The 7,383-nt window shown below is 32.6% G+C and overlaps 1 long non-coding RNA gene across 1 annotated transcript; it reads right to left on the bottom strand.

Annotated features, from left to right (window-relative positions):
- Window positions 1-2,049: 2,049 nt before the first annotated feature.
- Window positions 2,050-5,517, bottom strand: LOC122026185. The gene is made up of 3 exons (XR_006124050.1): window positions 4,974-5,517; window positions 4,047-4,278; window positions 2,050-2,259 (listed from the first exon to the last, which is right to left on the bottom strand). It is a non-coding gene; the product is annotated as an uncharacterized LOC122026185 (long non-coding RNA).
- Between the last annotated feature and the right edge of the window lie 1,866 nt (window positions 5,518-7,383).

Raw genomic sequence — 7,383 nt, forward strand, 5'->3', positions numbered from 1 at the left:
GTTAGACCAAGATTTTGTACTAAGTCCAGTGGATAAAACTATTTGAAAAATCTCGAAGACATGGTTACCCTAATGATGTCCAAGTGACTCACCATAGCCCAGAAGTTTATCCAGAGAACGACTATTTGTTGAACCCAAAGTTAAACCTGAATCTAACACAAGTTAAAAACAAACCCTAAAATTGAATCTAATTCATCTCACAAAATTATATAATTCCCCGATTGAAAACATAGATCGGGTGAGATGACTAAGGATTTAAATTAAAATTAAATTAAAATAAAATTAAGATTAAATTAAAATTAAAATTAAAATTAAAATTAAATTAAATTAAATTAAATTAAATTAAATTAAATTAAGATTAAATTAAATTAATTTAATTTAAATTAAAATTAAGATTAAATTAAATTTAAATTAAGATTAAATTTAAATTAAGATTAAATTAAATTAAAATTAAGTTTAAATTAAATTAAATTAAATTAACATGTTAAAAATTAAACTTAAATCTTTTAACTTAAAAATTTATTTTAAAATCAAACTTAAATTTTTATTTTAATTTTTTTTTAACTTAAAAATTTATGTTAAAAATTAAACTTAAATTTTTTAACTTTTAAATTATTTTCAAAATTAAACTTAAATCTTTTAAATTAAAAATTAATTTTAAAAATCAAACTTAAATTTTTATTTTAAATTTTTTTAACTTAAAAATTTATGTTAAAAATTAAACTTAATTTTTTTTTCTTTTAAAGTATTTTAAAAATTAAACTTAAAAATTTATTTTAAAAATCAAACTTAAATTTTTATTTTAATTTTTTTTAACTTAAAAATTTATGTTAAAAATTAAACTTAAATTTTTTAACTTTTAAATTATTTTCAAAATTAAACTTAAATCTTTTAACTTAAAAATTTATTTTAAAAATCAAACTTAAATTTTTATTTTTAATTTTTTTTTAACTTAAAAATTTATTTTAAAAATTAAACTTAAATTTTTTTTACTTAAAAATTATTTTAAAAATTAAAATTAAATCTTTTTTACTTAAAAATTATTTTAAAATTAAGCTCATTTTTTAACTTAAAAATTATTTTAAAATTTAAACTTAAAAATTATTTTAATATTAAACTCATTTTTTTAACTTAAAAATTATTTTAAAATTAACTTAATTTTGTTTAACTTAAAATTATTTTGAAAATTAAACTTAATTTTTTTTAAGTTAAAAATTATTTTAAAAAAAATTAATCTCAAATTTTTTTTTCAAACTTAAAAATTATTTTAAAAATTAAACTTAAACTTTTTAACTTAAAAATTATTTTAAAAATTAAATTTAAATTATTTTAAAAATTAAACTTAAAATTTTTTTAACTTAAAAATTTATTTTAAAAATTAAACTGAATTTCTTTCAACTTAAAAATTTTACTTCAAAATTAAACATAAAATTTTAACTTAAAATGTTTTTTTAAAAATTACACTTATTTTTTATAAAATAAAAAGGGAAACCGGAGTCAAAAACCCACTACAAGAAAATTAGTCTATCATGACATACATAAATGTCCTTATAGCATATTTATGGTGACATTAACGTTTTGGTGACATCTACCAAAAACACCCTATAAAGTGATGTCGTCTTAGACCCTCCTCCATTTTCTGACATTTTATAACGTCGTTATACAATATCAATGCTAACATCAAAAGTGTCCTAATTTAAAGATATACCGACACTCTAAAATGTCAAGAAAAGTCTTTTTTAAGGACATTTATATATGTCGTGTTATCATCATAACAGTGATAAAGCTAAATGTCACCAAAACTCATTTATTATGATATTTATATTTTTTATAAGGACAATAAAAAATGTCAATAAAGATAATTTATAAAATCATTTTAAATGTCACATTAACTAATCTATTATGACATTAACAACTATCATTATAATAATTTATAAATATATTTAAAATGATTATTAATATTTATATAGAATATATAACATGAATTCAATATTTACACATCTTCACAATCCATCCACCATTTAGAATAAAAAAAATTATAAAATATAATTTAAAGTGCAAATAGATAATCTAAATTCATCAACAAATATTTGAGTCAAAGTTACAAACGTAAACTAACGACAAGTTCTTTACATCCAAAACTAACAACACACTACACTCAAAATATTAAGTTTTAGAACAGTCTTATAAAATAAAAGCTAACTAGGCAGACCATCTTCAACTGTCGTATTGCTTCACAAAAATCCAAGTACCTATCACCTACAAATACAATGAATAAATTTATATTAGTGAAATAAAACAATGAAGACAAAAAGTTAATAGAAATAATGATAAAGATTAAATATTATAAGCATGTTTTCTGACAATTTGCCGATCGGCTATAAAAAAATTCCTCTAGTGAAATAAAACAATGAAGACAAAAAGCTAATCAACAGAAGCATGTTTTTTGATGCTTGAAGAACAAGCAGTAGCCGCTGGTTCAGGGAATATTATGGTTTCCAGGTTCAAACCAATGTTCATAGCCCCTTAAGAATAAGAAAGGACTGAAGAGGTGTTTCTTCACATAAAAATGGAAATCTACTACAATTAATTTATGAAGCAGCTGATATACCAGACGTCAATGCCTAGAAGAATAGAGAACATGATTAAAGGAAGGAGGTGAAGCTATAGAAAAGGGGAGGGGAGGCTACTCCAGCACATCAAACATGCAGCCTCTAGAGAACTTGAAATAGTATGCTAGGTACTTTATCCCTTGACACATTCATAGAGCTGTACAACCAATGACACTTCATGAATTATTATCTTAACGTGTCGATGCAACCAAGTAACATCTAGTAAATAAAAATTAAAATGAAACAATCTTTCATTACATCTCATATTAACATATGATTAAAGATGGAGAGAACAGTGGAGGTAGGTTTTAGGAAAAATACTATAACATCCAGTCAAGTCTTTCAAAGACTTACGCACTATATCTTTCCTGCTCTGTAAGTCCATTATTTGATTTAGCCTTTAATTAGTCAATAAATCTATAGGTGTAAGAACCACAACTTTATTTTCTGGCTCAATAGTTAATCAATAAACTTTCCCAAAAATAATATTCAGATGTTGACCATCATTGTGGGAAATTTACCCCAATTGCATTAGTAGACTTCAACCACAGGAAAGGAAAGAAGGAAAAAAAAAAATTCTTAACTAAGACATTATCAAGGCCACAACATACCGAGTAATTCCACAATACAATATTCCCTAAGGTTGGAATAATGGCTACCCATATCTTGATATTGGTTGTACAGCTCTATGAATGTGTCAAGGGATAAAGTACCTAGCATACTATTTCAAACACAGATTTGATTAAATATCTTAATCTGAATAGGAGCCCCTATGCCCATAATGCTATGCCCTCAATTGGAAAATGTTGTCTTGATAAAGGATATTGCCAAACCACTCTAGTTCTGTTCAGATGTGGTCAACTTGGTGAGTAGCAAAACAAAGTCAGTTTGGGCATATGGAGTCTGTCCCTACATTACTTCAAGTCCCTCTGAGCAAGACTAACTAGAGTTGTGTTCAGATAGCATCTAATATGACCATGTAGAGAAAATAAAACTTCAATGTAACATACAGGAACTTAACATATAAAAAATCTGGAGGCCAAAACCTCCACATAGTAACAAGTTGCAATTTTCACAACAGAACTATAACGTAACATGTTAGGAGTATCATATGAGGCAATTCAAGAGACATACTTCAATATACTATGCAGAAAACATTCCACACAATTTGAACCTAAAGAAGGCAAATCATAAATTTTCTCATGGCAATTTCATAAAATAGAATTCTATTATCAACATGGTACACTTGGAAAAACCTTCGAGAGGTAATTACATAACAGACTTCCACAATAATAACATTTAACAAATCATAACTGAATATCGTATAGCAGAATTAATATGATATATTTGTGGTAACCAAAGTTTTGAATAAAGAAAAAAAATATAGTATCATTTTAGAATAATATAACACTGAAAGGAGCCGCAAACACTTACATTGGCTATAAGCTAGGAAGCTTTGAAAGAAGCGACTCCAAGTTCTCTAGTCTGGTATGGAGAATTGTTATCTTCCTCCTCATTGCAGTCAATTGGCATTGGGTCTCAAGCCCAGATGAAGGCAAAGAGCCCTTTCAGAAAGCATAACACTGATTTCCTTAGAAAGCCTTCATGCTTCATTGAACTCTTTCATTCATTGTTCTAATGAAGATGTCATCACTGGTGAAAGGATCTACAAAAAAGATCTCCACTATATGAGTCAAGATATTTGTTTCTATTGTAATTATTTGTAAATAGGATGACCATGTATAGAAGAAATCATTCATATGAGAACCAAGAGAAATAATGTCAATTAAATTACAACCTTAATCTATTGGAAACAAGATTAACAAGGTCAACATAGACAAAGTAAAAAAATTAAGCTAAGAAAAGAAACGCAGGATTATTTCACAAAGGTGTTAGATTAATGAATACAAATTACCACTAAATTAAGAATCGAGACTACAAATTTTGCAAAATTGGATACAAGAAGGAAAAAACACCTTTCTAACTTAACACAAATATCAATCGCCATGAAGGAAGATCTACTCCTTGTTATAGAGACATCCAAAGTTCAAAACTTTAACCAAAAGTTGCATTTAGAACTATAAATTTTAGAAAATATATTACATTTCCTAACAGGCAAGATTCATTTATTGAAGCAATGATTCATGAAGTAAGGATTCATTTAGTGAAGCAAGGATTCATGAAGCAAGGATTCTAAGTAATAGATGATGTAAAAAGGTTTTAATAACATGCATAATAATATAATCATATTCTATTATTAGGTCTTCAAGCTACATAGGGATTAGTTAGACTAAGGCATTAACTGATGCAAGGATTCATGAAGCAACAAGTATTCTAATTGTTAGAAAAAGAGGGAGAAACCTAAAAGAAGATGAATGGTGACTTCGATGCAGTACTGAAAAGAGGAGAACTGTGGCTTGTGAAAAATGGGAGAACTGCGGCATGCAAAAAATCTCATCTTTGTATACACAGTAGTCACCCTTCTTTATCTCCTCTATTCTTGTAGGAAAAGAAGAAAGAACTGCAGACGACGATCACTGCCTCCGATTTCGCTGCGGAGAGGGAAGCGGCAGATGATACGGGGCGCGGCGGTAGAGACGGGGCGCAGTGGCGTAGACTGGATGCGGCAGCGAAGGAGACGCGAGGGGCGCAACGGCGGAGACGCACAGGGCGCAGCGGCGGAGACGCGCAGAGCGCAGCGGCGGAGACGCGCAGGGCGCAGCAGCGAAGATGCGTAGGGCACAGCGGCGAAGATGCACAGGGCACAGCGGCGAAGATGCACAGGGCACAGCGGCAGAGACGCGCAGGGCGCAATGAGGAGACGCGCAGGGCGGCGGAGACGGAGAAGGGACACCTCTCTTTGGGCCCAAAGACTCTAGGTTAAACACGTACACGAGGGAGTTCTCAGTGTTATTTCTAATCCTTTAGATTAATTTATTTACTATTTATGGTGACATTTATAAAATGTGCCATGATAAAGGATCTAATCAAATATTGTATTTTTAAAATTAATTAATTTTAATAAATGTCGTTATAAAGAGTTTATAATGACATTTTATAATAAATGTCATAAAGAAAATGTCCTAATAGACTATTTTTCTTGTAGTGACCAGGGGCGGGCACCCCTGGTATACTTACCCGGGGCGCCCGGAACCCCCTATATATAGGGGGGCAGAGGCACCCCCTCCTCTTTCACCACAAATTTCTCACTTTCGTCAGGGCTCATTCTGAGCTTTATTACGAGAGTGATTAAAAATTAAATTTTTCTTCGTTCTGCGGGTAATACGCTGTGCAAATCAACTGGGGTCGTCATTTCTAAATATATACTGCGATGGCTCCTCGGTAAAATTCTTGTTCTCTATTTAAATTGTTTTTAAAGTTGTTGCATGTTTATTCTTTTAAGTAGTATACTGTTGCTTCATAATTTAGGAAACATTCTAAATCTGGTGCTGGACCCTCCACTCCTAGCATTGACCCTAGGTTTCCCACTGACGATCTTAGGATTAAGTTTGAGTCGACCATTTATATGACCATTAGGACTAAATGTGTAGATAGAGCATTCTTTTTACGCTCTTGCGTTCCAGCTATAGAGGTTATAAACCACTATAACATGCAGAACCTTGTTGAATGTACTAGTCCAGTAAACATAAATTTATGTGTCGAATTTTATAACAACCTAGTGAAAGTAGACGACCTTACCTATACTACTAGGGCAGCTGGTGTTGGTGCAGCGGGGACCGGTAAGAGGGGAGTGAATTGCCTGCAGACAAAAATTATACCCTCCTCAAAGCTTTCCAACTCTTAAAATAAAGCAACAATATTAAATCAACTACAGAAATAAAAGGAGACAGAAATTAACCCGGTTACAACCAAGAGGGTTGTTAATCCAGGGCAGTAAGAAAAACGCAGTAAGAAAACTCCTTCTCAGAAGGCGGAGAAGCCTTTTACACTTTGACAGCACAGTAGTTGCTTAAATAGAGATTACTAGAGTTGCTATTTCGCTCGGAATCGTTGTACTCTAAAGCTGCCCTAGACCCTCTTTATATAGGGGTTCTCGAGCTTATCAGATCACCTGATCCTTCGGGATCAGGTTTGACTCGAGAGGGATCGGTCGACCGAACCTGTTGTACCTGCCCAGTCTTCCGTCCAGGTGCAGTCTCTGAGGATGAGCTTTTGTTCGGTCGACCGATCCTTATGTTCGGTCGACCGATCGACCAACGGTCTCTAGCTGAGTTGGCCCGATCAGTTTGCTCGACTAAGTCTGTGGATTAACTTTGGTTCGGTCGACCGATCAGGCGGTTCAGTCGACCGATCAACTTTACCAACGGTCAGCTTCTGACGTGGCTTCTGACGTGGCATTGACGGTTGGCTGCTGATTGACTTTGGTTAATGAAGGGTCCGGTCGTCCGATCAATAGGTTCGGTCGACCGAACCGTTGACAAGTCAACTTCCAGTTGACTTGCTCCGGTTCGACTCCTTGGGTGATTACGGCCATCCGGAATAGGGCTCACCCGAACCCAATTCCCGGCCTTCTCCTCGAGCAGGCTTCCTTTCGGCTTCTCGTCCCTCGAACGCCGCGCACGTTCTTCTCGCTCCACCGGAGTACTCTTCCGCAACTCTCTCGTCCTTCGGACGCACCGAGCTCGTCGACTCCCTTCCCGTGCCGTCCTTCTCGCTAGTTGCGTCTTCCGCTCGACTTCCTACGCTCCTAAGTTCCTGCACACTCAGACACAGGGTTCAGACACAACGCAGGACCTAACTAACTTGGTTG

The sequence above is a fragment of the Zingiber officinale genome, chromosome 10A (genome assembly GCF_018446385.1).
Source record: "Zingiber officinale cultivar Zhangliang chromosome 10A, Zo_v1.1, whole genome shotgun sequence".
Lineage (NCBI taxonomy): Eukaryota > Viridiplantae > Streptophyta > Magnoliopsida > Zingiberales > Zingiberaceae > Zingiber > Zingiber officinale.